The 14,734-nt window shown below is 41.2% G+C and overlaps 1 non-coding gene across 1 annotated transcript; it reads right to left on the reverse strand.

Annotated features, from left to right (window-relative positions):
- Positions 1-13,222: 13,222 nt before the first annotated feature.
- LOC145721329 (U6 spliceosomal RNA) lies at positions 13,223-13,328 on the reverse strand. Its single transcript, XR_014145013.1, has one exon. It is a non-coding gene; the product is annotated as a U6 spliceosomal RNA (small nuclear RNA).
- Positions 13,329-14,734: the final 1,406 nt, after the last annotated feature.

The raw sequence follows: 14,734 nt of genomic DNA on the forward strand, positions 1-14,734 counted from the left end.
TATTGCATTTCATATATATTTGCAATAGGAATAGTCATGTTATGCTCCAATCCATTCACCTCTATCATCCCTGGCTACTGCTGATTCATCCAGGGTTAGACACTTAGTTTAAGGGCCAGAGTCTTTTCTTAGGAATTTTGAAACTCAAACTGCAAACAAACCCCACTATCTTTTTGCATGCTTGGACTGTAAAATGCAGGACGCCAGAGCTCTTGATAGCTCTTTCCTGCCATGTTGGCCAAAGCAGCAATGCAACTAGTCTGGAGAAAGGAGGAGAGAAAATGAAACAAACCTACACAGAAGAACAAGAAGAAGAATAGCTGAAGATCCTGGTTCCACATGCTTTTGAGACTCTGCCACATTACTGACCTTGCCTTCTGAGACATCACAATATTCTTATAGTAAGCCCTTTTATAAAGCTCCTTCAAATTGGATTCCTGTCACTTGCAAGCAAAAAAGCACTAACCTTTGTACTTTGTCTTTTTTTTTTTGCCACCAAATTTCTTAGAAAAACCATTCTATATTCCCTGTTTTACTCTACTTCCAACCCAATCCTTAACCTAATACAATCTGATTTCTACCACTCTGTTGCCACACCCAGTGTCCTATTTTCATTCTTTGAGTTTTTAGTAGCATTTGACATTGTTGACCAGCTCTCCTTTGTTATCTCTTGATTTGACTCTAGAACACTGCTAGTCTTTCCTGATTCTCCTTTTAAAAACAAATAACTAACCTTTACATAACGCTTACTCTGTGCCAGGCAGGTTTGTAAACTCTTTACTAGTAGTATTATATTTGTAATGAGGAACAAATAGAGGAACAACTATGAGGAAATATCTTTCAAGGAGGTCATGCAACACAGTACCATAGTACTATATGATATAGATGTAAAATAGTTTACTGAGGAAAAGTTTACAGAGACGGTAGTAGGAGAGTACACACAATCTCTCAAACTCTTATCCTATAGCTTTGGCATAGTCTGCATGCACTGTGTTCAAAGTTCCAGTGGAAAGAACCCCTGCCTCCATAATATTCTATATATTTATTATTGAGGTGGGGTAGGGAATATCTGTGTAGCTATGTACTAATGGAAACTTCTTTGTAGATGAAGTGGCCTTGTTAGAGAGGGGGAACCTTCCTGTTCCTCTGTTGAGCTAACTCAAATTTGTTGATCCAGCTGTCTTCTTTGCTACTGAACGTTTGAAAGGACAGGAGATTGGGGCTGAATGAGCCTCCAGAGCTATTGTGATAGTCTCTCATTAGGCAAGTGCTAGTATTTTTCACTGTGTTTTACAGAAGAGAAAACAGGCACAAAAAGGTTAAGTAATTTTTCTCATGGTCATGTAGTTTTATAAGTTTAACAGCTGGGATTTGAACTGACTCCAAAGTCCATGATCTCAACTACTAAAGCCCATTGCCTCTTTATATCGCCTTTTACTTCTTTGAACATCCATTCTTTTTTTTTTTTTTTTAAGATTTTATTTATTTATTTGACAGGGAGAGACACAGCGAGAGAGGGAACACAAGCAGGGGGAGCTGGAGAGGGAGAAGTTGGCTTCCCGCAGAGCAGAGAGCCCGATGCGGGGCTCGATCCCAGGATCCTGGGATCATGACCTGAGCCGAAGGCAGATGCTTAACAACTGAGCCACCCAGGCGCCCCTTTGAACATCCATTCTTAGTAGTCTTACCTGCCTACTATAAAATATTGGGATTCCCTAGGTTTTTACCTTAGACCCCTCTTCTAAAGATATATGTTCCTCTTACATCATCTCATCCAGTCCTGTTGCTTCAATAATAATCTCTATGGTAGTAACTTTCAGATCTATACCATATTTTCCTTGCAACAGATCTGTATTTTCAGTTGCCTACCCAGACAGTTCCTTGGATATCCTGTAGATTTTTTTTTTTTTTAAGAAAAAATTTATCCAAAACTGAACACTGGTATTCTCTCAAATTTTACCTGTCCTGCTTTCCTGTTTTCCTTTTGTTTAGATGGTTGCTTATTTTCCATCATCATTCACCCAGTTCTTGCCATCAAAGGCCATAATCTGGTGGCTAACAGATCACTGTTTTCTCTTTATGCAAAACATAGAGATTACACTGTTCTGTTTAAGCCATCTGTGCCTGTAAGATCTTGTTATCATGTGTTTCATCTATGAAATCTTACATTCCAGCATCCGCACTCTCTGACAACAATCTCTTATCCTTTCATCTCTCTCATTCTCTATCCCTCTTGATATTTTTCCACATTATTAAGAACGTATTTCCAGGGCACCTGGGTGACTCGGTTGGGCATCCAACTCTTGATTTCGGCTCAGGTCATGATCTCAGGGTCATGGGATTGGGCCCCAAGTCAGGATTCATGCTCAGCGGGGAGTCTGCTTGAGATTCTCTGACTCTCCCTCTGCCCCTCCGCTCCCCCACTTATGCCCTCTCTCTCTCTCTCAAATAGGTAAATCTTAAAAAAAAAATTCCCATTTAACATTTTTGTCTATAATGTGGAATTCCATCATAGAGATAATTTACTAATGTGGTGAAGAATATGGACTTTGAGTAGGAACCTTCTACATCCAGCCATAATAGAATTATTGGTATTAGTCTTGCCCTCAGGTGCTACACAATTATAAAACTGAACAAAACATGCAAGGCAGTTCTTTTTAGGCATTGAGCAATAGGCGGCACAAGGCTATCCTCCTTAAAAGAAGGGAAACATTCAAGTTAACCCTACTCTTTGCCCGGGCTCTCAGACTGGGCACGGACTTCCCCAGTTACAACTCTGGTACAGGGAAAGAAGCCTGAGTAAGTGGTGTTTGTGCTGAGCTGAGGCAGATAATGGAGTGGGGAGTTGCTATGATGGCTGGAATTTGTGGAGCAGAATACCAGAGCTGAGGAAGCTTTGTACAGAGGGTAGGCACAGAAGACGCAGAGTTTGCCTCAAGGCCCTGCAAAGGGTGGCTTTACATGTACAGGATGAAAATCTGCAGAACTAATAGCGGCTGCTACGAGGCTGAGTGGAAAGGAGAGAGCAGAAATTGCATACGTGTACATACTGTTGGAGTTTCAGCCTACCCACAGAGGAGGATACCTGTTGAACAACTTGGGCACATAAGGTCACACATTGAGTATAAGGACCAAGCCCTAGAATAAACATATACCATAGAACTAAGGCAAAACCAAAATAGACACGCCCTACCAAAGGATGAAACCAAGCCTGAGAGGATCAACAGCATCTGCCAATAATTTAACTTGATGTTCTTTAAACGAAAGCAAAATAATTCAGAAATCCAGAATAATTTTTAGGTATACATCACAATGTCCAGCATATAATAAAAATTACTAGACCTAAGAAATAGAAAAATTGGGGCACCTGGGTGGCTCAGTCTGTTAAGCGTCTGCCTTCGGCTCAGGTCATAATCCTGGAGTCCCGGGATCGAGCCCCGCTTTGGGCTCCCTGCTCAGTGGGGAGTCTGCTTCTCCCTCTGCCTCTCCCCCTGCTCTCTCTCACACTCTCCCTCTTTCCCTCTCAGTAAGTAAAATCTTAAAAAACGAAATAGAAAAACCATGACCCATACCTAGAGAAAAATTAGTCAGTAGAAACCAACTCAAGATAACCCAGATGTTGAAATTAGCATACAAGATCTGTAAAGCAACTACTGTAAATACTTTTGAAGGTTTAAAGAAAAAAGATGTACACAATGAATGAACAGAGGGGGAGGAATCTCAGCAGACAAACAGAAAATATAAATGAACCAAATGGAAATTCTAGAACCAAAAGTTACTATATCTAAAATAAAGAATTCCCAGTGTGGCCTTAACTGCATAATGGAAATAAAAGTCAGTTAACCTGAAAACTAATTAATAGAAAATGTCAACGCTGAAGGACAGAGAAAAATGGTTGGATAAATATGAACAGAGCAACCAAGACCATGTGAGTCAAGAAAATGGGACAGGAAAAAAAAATTTTTTTAAATTATGACTGAAAATATACCAAATTTGGTGTGAGAAAAAAAAAATAATCTACAGATCCTCTAAGTTCAACAAACCCTAAGCAAGATAAATACAAAGAGCATCATACTTAGGCATATAGTAGTGAAAACTAAAGATAGAAAATCATAAAAGCAACAGAGAAAGAAGTCTCACATAGGGAACAATGAATCAAAAGAAGGCTGATTTCTGACCAGAAACAGTGAGACACACTTTACATATGAAGACAATACTGGTTGGAAATAAAAGGATAGAAAAAGATGCACCAGGCAAACAGCAAGCAATTTCTGACAAAGCAGACTTCAAAAACAAGTATTAGTAAAGATAAAGAATGATGTTTCATGATGGTAAAATGGACTTTTCAGTAGAAAGACATACTCCTAAATGTGTATACACCAAATAACAGACTTCAGAACATACAAAGTAAAAACTAAGGAGAGAAATAGAAAAATCCACAATCATAGTGGGAGTTTAACCTCCATTTCCTAGCAGTTTAAAGAATAAGAGACAAAAAAAAGAATAAGGATATAGATATGGACATAACCATCAACTGATTTGACTTAATTGACATTTAAAGAATACCACTCCTGGGGCACCTGGGTGGCTCAGTTGGTTGAGCATCTGGCTCCATGGTCAGGGGGGAGTCTGTTGTTCTCCCTCTGCCCGCCCCTCTGCTCTCTCTCTAACATAAAATAAATCTTTTTAAAAAATATAGACCGCCACTCCTAGCAACTGCAAAATACACATTCCTTTCAAGTGTACATGGAATATTGATAGCTCATATGCTGGGCCACAGTTTAGGTCTCAATAAACTTCCAAAGACTGAAATTCTACAGAGTGTGATCTCTGACCACAGTATCCGTAAATTTCAATAACAACATATCTAGAAAACCTAGAAAAATATTTGGAAATTAATTGTGCACATAACCTTTGGGTCAAAGAATGTTTTAAAAGGGAATTTAGATATTATCTTTAATTGGTAATAAAGACACAAAAGTAAAAATGTGTGAGATACAGCTAAAGCAGTAGAGGGAAATTTATGACCTTTGTAATTAATTTATAAATAATCTATAAAGAAAAAAGGTTTAAAATCAGTGGTCTAAATTTCCACCTTAAGAAGCTAGAAGGGAAGGGGCGCCTGGGTGGCTCAGTCGTTAAGCGTCTGCCTTTGGCTCAGGTCATGATCCCAGGGTCCTGGGATCAAGCCCCGCATCAGGCTCTCTGCTCTGCAGGAAGTCTGCTTCTGCCTCTCCCACTCCCCCTGCTTGTGTTCCCTCTCTAGCTGGTGTCTCTGTCAAATAAAATCTTTAAAAAAAAAAAAAAAGCTAGAAGAGAAAAAGAACAAAATAAACCTAAAGTAAATAGAAAGGGGGAAAAATGAACAAAAATCAGTGATACAGAAAACAATAGAGAAAATTAATACAGTTAAAAGTTGGTTCATTAAAAATATTAATCAAATTATCTGATCTAGGAAGGTTGACCAAGAGAGAGAATACAAATAACCAATATTTAGAATGAAAGAGGGGCTGGCTATGACAAGAAATCCTACAGACATTTTTAAATATAATTGGGGAATATTAAGAACACCTGAGGGCACCTGGGTGGCTCAGTCGTTAAGCGTCTGCCTTCGGCTCAGGTCATGATCCCAGGGTCCTGGGATCGAGCCCCGCATCGGGTTCCCTGCTCAATGGGAAGCCTGCTTCTCCCTCTCCCACTCCCCCTGCTTGTGTTCCCTCTCTCGCTGTGTCTCTCTCTGTCAAATTAAACAAAAAAAAAAAAAAAAGAACACCTGAAACTCTGAGAATGGTGGAGGGGAAAATTCCCAGATTACTTTATGAGGCCACTGTAACAATGATACCAAAGTTTAACAAGTATAGTACATGAAAAGAAGATATTCTTGTGAACATCCACTGTAGGTCAGAAAACGTCAAGCCAAATGTGGCACTCCTGTCCCTGTTTTTGAAAATAAAGTTTGAAGGGTGCCTGCGTTGCTCAGTAGGTTAAGCCACGGACTCTTGATTTCAGTTCAGGTCATGATCTCAAGGTCATGAGACCAAGCCCCCCATGGGGCTCTGTACTTGGTGTGGAGTCTGCTTGAGATTCTCTCTCTCCCTCTATCCCTCACCCCAATTGCATTCTCTCTCTTTCTCTCAAATAAAATAAAATCTTTAAAAAAATAAAGTTTGATTCTATATTGTCTATGACTGCTTTTGCATTATAGCAGCAGAACTGAATAGTTGTCACAAAGATTATATGGCCACAAAGTCTAAAATATTTACTCTTTAGACTTTCAACAGAAAAAGTTTGTCAACCTCTGACACAGACACAGAAATTCTCAACAAAATATTAGCAAGCAAAATCCAGAGATATAAAAAGGTTACATAATTACCAATGACTCTTATGCCCATAAGTCTGGCTTGGCTTGATATTAAAAAAAAAAAAAAAAAAGTCACAGAATAAGAGAAATAAAGGAGGTAAAAACCACAATTGTATCAAAAGATGCAGAAAGGCTTTTAACAAAATGCAAAACCCATATATGATAAAGACTTAACAAATTAAGGGATACGGGAAATATCCTCATCCTGATAAAAGAAATCTAAGGAGGGAAAAGAGGAGCCTCACTCTCTACCTCATATATCTTAAAATTAAGTCAGGGTGACTAATGTAAAATGTAAAAACTAAAACTATAAAGATTTTAGAAGAAACATAAGAGAGTAACTTTATGACCGTGGAGTAGGTAGAGATTTCTTAGGATCCAAAATGGCACTAATTATAAAAGAAAAAGTTAATAAACTGGACTTGATCAAAATTTGAAACTTACCTCAAAGTTACCATTAAGAAAACTGAAAGAGTACATTACAGAGTGACAGTTATTCATAAACAACCTACTAAAAAGGGAAAGAGTTCCAGAGCTAAGATAGTGGCATAGTAGGAGGGCCCCGGGCTTGCCCCAGCCCTCAAATACTATCAAATCATTCTGAATACTCAAGAAATCAACCTGAGGACTGATAGAACGAACCGCACAACTAGAGGGAGAGAAGAGGCCACTTCAAGGGATGTGTTTGGGGGAGAAACTGATTGTGGGTGCTGCAGAGGGGAGGGAGCCCTGGTCATGGACAAAGGCAAGAGAGGGGGGGGGAGTGCACAGGGGAATGAATGCTCAAGGAGAACACTTCCCCAAAGCCACTGGCTGAGAAAATGAGAGGGGCTGAATTTTGTGGGTTTTGCAACCAGGGGGGCTCAAGAAGGAGTTTGAGAGGTCCCTGGGCTTGGCTGGGATAGAGACTGGAGGACACGGTCCCCCTCCTGGAGTGGAGGCCAGCAAACAACCTCAGGGCAGACGGCACAATCTGAGGGTCACCTAAGGGGCACGGGGAGAAACTACGTTTTGGAGCACATCTGTGAGAGATGGCACTGCCTCTCTGGAGACCAAAAAAACAGCGGGCACCATTTCCCTTCCCTGCTCGTTGTCATAGGTATAGACACACCTGCTGAGGGCCCCTAACCAGGAGGCTGGCTATTTAGCTGGCTTGCTCCAAATCCCAGGCCCCTGTGCTCTGGCGAGACAGCCCTTCGGGGTCAAACCTGCAGCAGTTCCAGCATGCTGAAACCCTTTCCCAGAGGACTAAAGTCCCCACCACACCAGGTCCCCGAAGTTTGGAATTTTAGAAGTCAGCAGGCCTGGCTGAGGTAGAGCCCAGGGTGTGCGGTGCTGCGCGAGGCAGGCAGGCGACCCAGACGCCGTGTGAAATCCGTGACCTGAAAACTGCCTGTGACGCACGAGGGGACATTAATCGCTCCTCAGGGGCGCCTGGGTGGCTCAGATGGTTGAGCGTCTGCCTTCGCCTCAGGTCATGATCTCAGGGTCCTGGGACCGAGCCCCGCCTCGGGCTCCCTGCTCCCTGGAGAGTCTGCTTCTCCCTCTACCTGCCGCTCCCTCTGCTGTGTGCTCTGTCAAATAAATAAATAAAATCTTAAAAAAAACAAAAACAAAAAACCTGCTTCCCTGAGAGCAGCAGACATGCACTCTCCTCACAGAGCAGGCTGGCACCTTTCCGTCTCCTGCCCCTCGGCATAAACCAACTTGAGGAAGCAGCCGAGCACCAACACTGGCTGCCTAACCTGCTTACCCCATGACTGCGCCCCTGCGCCCTGCAGGTGCTGCCTTTCTAGGGCAAGTGTGTGTGCGGACCAGCGCAGCAGGCCCTGCCCCCCCAGAAGACCAGCACGAACCCCCGCACCATGTCTACTGACCACAGAATTCTACAAAGCTTCAGCTCTAATGGAAATACCATCAGGTCTCATTTAACAAGCAGATCAGAGCACACCTAGTTAAAACTTGCCACACTCTGGCCAAGGTCCAAACACTCCCCACCGCAGGCTGGAAGAAACTCTGCAGACCACTGACCTGAGGGACAGAGCAGCCAAAACACAGCCGCAGAGTGCACACAGCATTTATGCACAGAGACACTTCCTGAAGTGCCAGGCCCTGGACTGTGCATGATCTCTTCTTCATAAAGCCATTACTCTCAGGAGTGGGAAACATAACAGGCTTTCCTAACACAGAGAAGAAGACAGAGACCCAGACAAAATGCCAAGATGGAGGAATTCATCCCAAAAGAAAGAATGCAAAAGAAAAAGAAAATGTCACAACCAGGGATCTAATTGAAACAGATATAAGTAATATTTAAAACAATGACCATAACGATACTAACTGGGCTGCAGAAAAGCATGCAAGACCCTTACTACAGAGATTAAAAAGGATAAATAATCAGGCCAAAATGAAAAATGCAGTAACTACAATTCAAAACCAACTGGATGTGATGACTACAAGGATGTAATGACCCTTGTCTGAGGAAAGCATCAGCATCCTAGAGATCAACTGGAAAGGCTGAGCTTTGGGTGAATGCACGAACAGGCCTCTGGTCTTCCAGCCTGTTCCTACCTACAGGGCCTGGGCCTGAGCCTCAGCCTCCAGCCCAGCCATCCCTACTGCAGACCAGCTGCCCCCACAGCCCACGTCTTTCTATCCTGCCCATTTCTCCTGCCTAATGGGGTTTTGTGCAATTTGGAGTTTTTCCATAAACTGACCCTTGTATTACTAGAGCCTTTAGGAGATTTTTGTTAGAAACCAAGGACTTCCCTTCACCTCCAAACAGGTTTTTCCCTCGATTCCAACCTAATGTTTTACATACCTTTCTGGTTTACTCAAATTTGTGGATGGCTTCTCCCCCTTTCTTATTCTATATTCTTAGTCCTATGTTAACTTTACATTTTCAGAAATGGTGAAATGTACATCAGTCCAGTAAAATACCAAAAAAAAAAAAAAAAGAAAAGGATGTAATGACTACAAGGATGGGAGAAGGACAGGAATGTGCTTCAGGAATATGCTTAGAAGATAGAATTATGGAAAATAATGAAGCTGAAAAAAAGAACAAACAATTTGGATCACAAAAGTAGACTTAGGGAACTCAGTGACACCATCAAACATAGTAACATTCGTATTCATAGGAGTTCCAGAAGAAGAGCAGGAAAAGGGGGCAGAAGGTTTATTTGAGGAAATGATAGCTGAAAACTTCCTTAATTGGGGGAAGGAACAGACATCCAAATCCAGGAGGCACAGAGAACTCCCATCAAAATCAACAATAGCAGGTCAACTGCTATCTCTCCACAGAAACTTTTGGCAAGCCAGAAGGCAATGGCATGATATAGTCAATGTACTGAATGGAAAAAAATCTGTGGCCAAAAATACTCTATCCCTCAAGACTTTCATTCAGAATAGAAGGAGAGACAAAGAGTTTCCCAGAAAAACAAAAACTGAAGTTCATGACCACTAAACCAGCCCTGCAGGAAATATTAAAGGGGACTCTTTGAGAGGAAAGGAAAGACCAAAATTGACAAAGACAAGAAAAGAACAGGGAAAATCTCGGGATACAATGACAAAACAAGTAATAAAATGGCACTAAATTCATATCTACCAATAATTACTCTGAATGTAAATGGACTAAATGCTCCAATCAAATGACATAAGGTGTCAGAATGTATTTAAAAAAAAAGGCCCATCTAGGGGCGCCTGGGTGGCTCAGTCGTTGGGCATCTGCCTTCGGCTCGGGTCGTGATCCCAGGGTCCTGGGATCGAGTCCCGCATCGGGCTCCCTGCTCAGCGGGAAGCCTGCTTCTCCCTCTCCCACTCCCCCTGCTTGTGTTCCTGCTCTCGCTATGTCTCTCTCTGTCAAATAAATAAATAAAATCTTTAAAAAAAAAAAAAAAGGCCCATCTAGATACTGCCTACAAGAGACTCATTTTAGACCTAAAGACAGCTGCAGATTGAAAGTGAGGGGATGGAGAAACATTTATCATGTAAATGGACATCAAAAGAAAGCCAGAGTTGCCATGCTTATATCAAACTCGATTTTAAACCAAAGAATGTAACAAGAGATGAAGAACGACACTATCTCACAACAACGGGGACTATTCAACAAGAAGATCTAATAGGGGGAGGAGTTAAGATGGTAGAGGAGTAGGGGACCCTAAGTTAGTACAGTCCCTGGAATTCAGCTAGTTATCAAATCATTCTGAACACCTGCAAAGTCAATCGGAGATCTAAGAAATGCTGCAATTCTACAAATAGAAAAGTGACCACTTTTTGGAAGACAGGAGGTGTGGAGACATGAATCCAGGGCGATATACCTGAGAATACCGCATGGAGAGGGAGCCTGCTTAAGGAAGCTACTGCAAAGTAATACACAGCAGAGCACAAAATCAGAACTTTTAGAAGTCTGTTATGATGGGGGAAGTCCCTGGCTTAAAGGTGCTCAGGTGGCGAAGCAGGGCAGAATCCCAGGTGGGACAGCCTGGTCTCAGGATCCCTGGGGTCACAAAAAGGATGCGGGTGCCTGAGTGCGGCAGAGTTCCCAAGCATCAGAGCAGGGAAGCCAGCTGAAACCAGCAAGTCTAGGTGCTGGCTTCCTGCTCAGTGTTGCCATAAACTGGGAACCCCTGCATGGTCAGGCAACATCTCCCCAGGCACAGGTCCAGCAAAAGGAAGAGCGCGGTGAGACCCCTCTCCCTTCCCCTCTCCCTCTCCCTCTCCCTCTTCCTGTGCCACATGAGTCGGTAAAATTTGGAGACTTGAAACTGGGTCATGTGCCTGAGATAAAAAAGGATAGGTCACAGACTGGGTGAACACAGAGATCGGCCAGAAACCAGGGAGACAAAAGTGATTGATTTTCTGTGAGAACTCACTGAAGAGTGGGGGATGTGAACTTTCAGTTCCAGGGCTAGAGAGGAGGGCGCCGCCATTTTCATCCCCCCTTCAGTGCTGAAAACCTTCAGGGAACAAAATAGTGCCACATAATGCAATCTGGAGCCGCTACACTGAGCCCAGCCCCCTGGCAAGGGCGGCACATCTTCACAAGTGCAAAGGCACCTGAGAATCAGAGCAACAGGCCCCTCCCCCAGAACCAGCAAGAACAGCTTGCTCAGACCAAGTTTCTGATCATAGAGGGCTGCACACCTTCAGCTCTTGGGGAAAACAGTATATAGCATTTGTGGTTTTCTTTTTTTAATTCTTTAATCTTTCAGTTTTATTTTTTTTTCAGCTATTTTCTTATTTTTTAAAAGATTTTATTTATTTATTTGAGAGAGGGAGAGAGAGCACAGATGGAGTGAGAAAGGGAGCAGCAGACTCCCCGCTGAGCAAGGAGACTGATGAAGGACTTGATCCCAGGACCCTGGGATCATGACCCAAGCTAAAGGCAGATGCCCAACTGACTGAGCCACCCAGGTGTCCCTCAATTCTTTTTTAATTCTCTTTTAATTTTTATTTTTATATATACATTATACATATTTTTTATTTTTGGTTTCCTTTCATTGTGTTTTATTGTATTTGTGTGTGTGTATATATACGTCTTTCTTTCCTATTTTGGGATCTAGTTTTTTTTAACAGACCAAAATACACACAGGATCTAGTTTATCATTTTCTTCTGTTTTACTTGTTTGAATTTTTATTTTGTTTTGTTTCTTTTTTCTTCTGGCTTGTCTTGTTATTATTTTTGTCCTTTCTCTTTCTTTCTTCTATTCTTTTCTGGACATAATGACAAGACAGAGAAACTCACCCCAAAAGAAAGAACAGGAGGAAGTACTCCCTGCCAGGGATTTAACCAATATGGAGATAAGACATTGGAACTAGAATTCAAAACAAGTATAAAGATACTAGCTGGGCTTTAAAAAAAAAGCATAGAAGACACTAGAGAATCCTTTACTGTAGAAATAAAAGAACTAAAATCTAATCAGGCTGAAATTAAAAATGCTGTCACTGAGATGCCATAAAAAAAAAATGGAGGTTCTAACAGCTAAAATAAATGAGGCTGAAGAGTGAGTCAGTAATATAGAAGACAAAATAATGGAGAATAGGGAAGATGAGAAAAACAACTATTGGATCATGTAGGGAGACTTCTAGAAATCAGTGATACCATAAAGCAAAATAGTATCTGAATAATAGGGGTTCCAGAGGATGAAGAGAGAGAAAGGGGCAGGTTTATTTGAATAAATTATAGCTGATAACTTCCCTAATCTGGGGAAGGAAACAGGCATTCAAGTGCAGGAGGCACAGAGAACCCCCCTCAGAATCAATAAAAATAGGTCAACACCTCAACATATAATAGTGAAGCTTGCAAATTTCAGAGATAAAGAGAAAATCCTGAAAGCAGCTTGGTACAAGCGGTCCTTAACCTATAGGGGTAGAAACATAAGGCTGGCAACAGACCTGTTCACAGAGACCTGGCAAGCCAGAAAGGATTAGCATGATATATGCAATGTGCTAAATGGGAAAAATATGCAGCCAAGAATACTTTATCCAGCAAGGCTGTCATTCAGAATAGGAGAGATAAAAAGTTTCCAGGACAAACAAAAACTAAAGGAATTTGTGAACAATAAACCAGCCCTGCAAGAAATATTAAAGGGGATCCTTTGAGCAAAGAGAGAGCCCAAAAGTATCAAAGACCAGACAGGAACAGAGACAATCTACAGAAACAGTGACTTGACAGGTAATACAATGGCTCTAAATTCTTATCTTTCAATACTTACTCTGAATGTAACTGGACTAAATGCTCCAACCAAAAGACACTGGGTATCAGATTGGATAAAAAAAAAACAGGACCCATCAATATGCTGTCTGCAACATCAATATGCTGTCTGCAAGAGATTCATTTTATTTTATTTATTTTTTTGCTGTAATAAAAATATGGAACACTTCACAAATTTGCATGTCATCCTTGACAGGGGCCATGCTAATCTTCTCTGTGTTGTTCCAATTTTAGTATATGTGCTACCAAAGTGAGCACAAGAGATTCATTTTAGACCCAAAGACATCTCCAAATAGAAAGTGAGGGGGTGGAGAACCATTTATCATGCTAATGGACATCAAAAGAAAACTGGAGTAGCAATCCTTCTATCAGACCAACTAGATTTTATTTTTTTTTTTTTAAAGATTTTATTTATTTATTTGAGAGACAGAGAGAGACAGCAAGAGAGCAAACACAAGCAGAGGGAGTGGGAGAGGGAGAAGCAGGCTTCCCGCTGAGCAGGGAGCCCGATGCGGGGCTCGATCCCAGGACCCTGGGATCATGACCTGAGCTGAAGGCAGACGTTTTACAGACTGAGCCACCAAGGTGCCCCCAGACAAACTAGATTTTAAACCAAAGACTGAAATAAGAAATGAAGACGGACAATATATCATAATTAAAATGTCTATTCAACAAGAAGATCTAACAATTGTAAATATTTATGCCCCTAACTTGGGAGCACCAAAATATATAAAACAATTAACAACAAACATAAAGGAACTCATTGATAATAGTACAATAATAGGGGACTTTAACACCCCACTCACAACAATGGACAGGACATCTAAGCAGAAGATCAACAAGGAAACAAGGGCTTTGAATGACACACAGGACCAGATGGACTTCACAGATATATTCAGAACATTCCATCCTAAAGCAACAGAATACACATTCTTCTTGAGTGCACATAGAACATTCTCCAGAATAGATCACATACTGGGTCACAAATCAGGTCTCAACCGGTACCAAAAGACTGAGATTAACCATGCATATTTTCAGACCATAATGCTTTAAAACTTGAACTCAATCACAAGAGAAAATTCGAAGGAACACAAATACATGGAGATTAAAGAGCATCCTACTAAAAAATGAATGGATCAATCAGAAAATTAAAGAAGAATTTTTAAAAATACATGGAAACAAATGAAATGAAAACACAACAGTTCAGAACCTTTGGGATACAGCAAAGGTGGTCTTGAGAGGGAAGTACATAGCAATACACGCCTTTCTCAAGAAACAAGCAAAGTCTCAAATACATAACCTAACCTTACACCTAATGGAGCTGGAAAAAGAACAGCAAATAAGGCCTAAATCCAGCAGGAGAAGAGAAATAGAGATTAGAGCAGATAGCAATGATACAGAAATCAAAAGAAGAGAACAGATCAACGAAACCAGGAGCTTGTTCCTTGAAAGAATTAATAAGATCTATAAACCCCTAGCCAGACTTATCAAAAAGAAAAGAGAAACAACCCAAATAAATAAAATCATGAATGAAAGAGGAGAGACCACAACCAACACTGAAGAAATACAATTATAAGAGAATATTATAAAGCAAGTATATGCCAACAATTTAGGCAATCTGGAAGAAATGGATGCATTCCCAGAAACATATAAACCACCAAAAC

The sequence above is a fragment of the Leptonychotes weddellii genome, chromosome 4, assembly GCF_054177405.1.
Source record: "Leptonychotes weddellii isolate Sample4059 chromosome 4, ASM5417740v2, whole genome shotgun sequence".
NCBI classification, from domain to species: domain Eukaryota; kingdom Metazoa; phylum Chordata; class Mammalia; order Carnivora; family Phocidae; genus Leptonychotes; species Leptonychotes weddellii.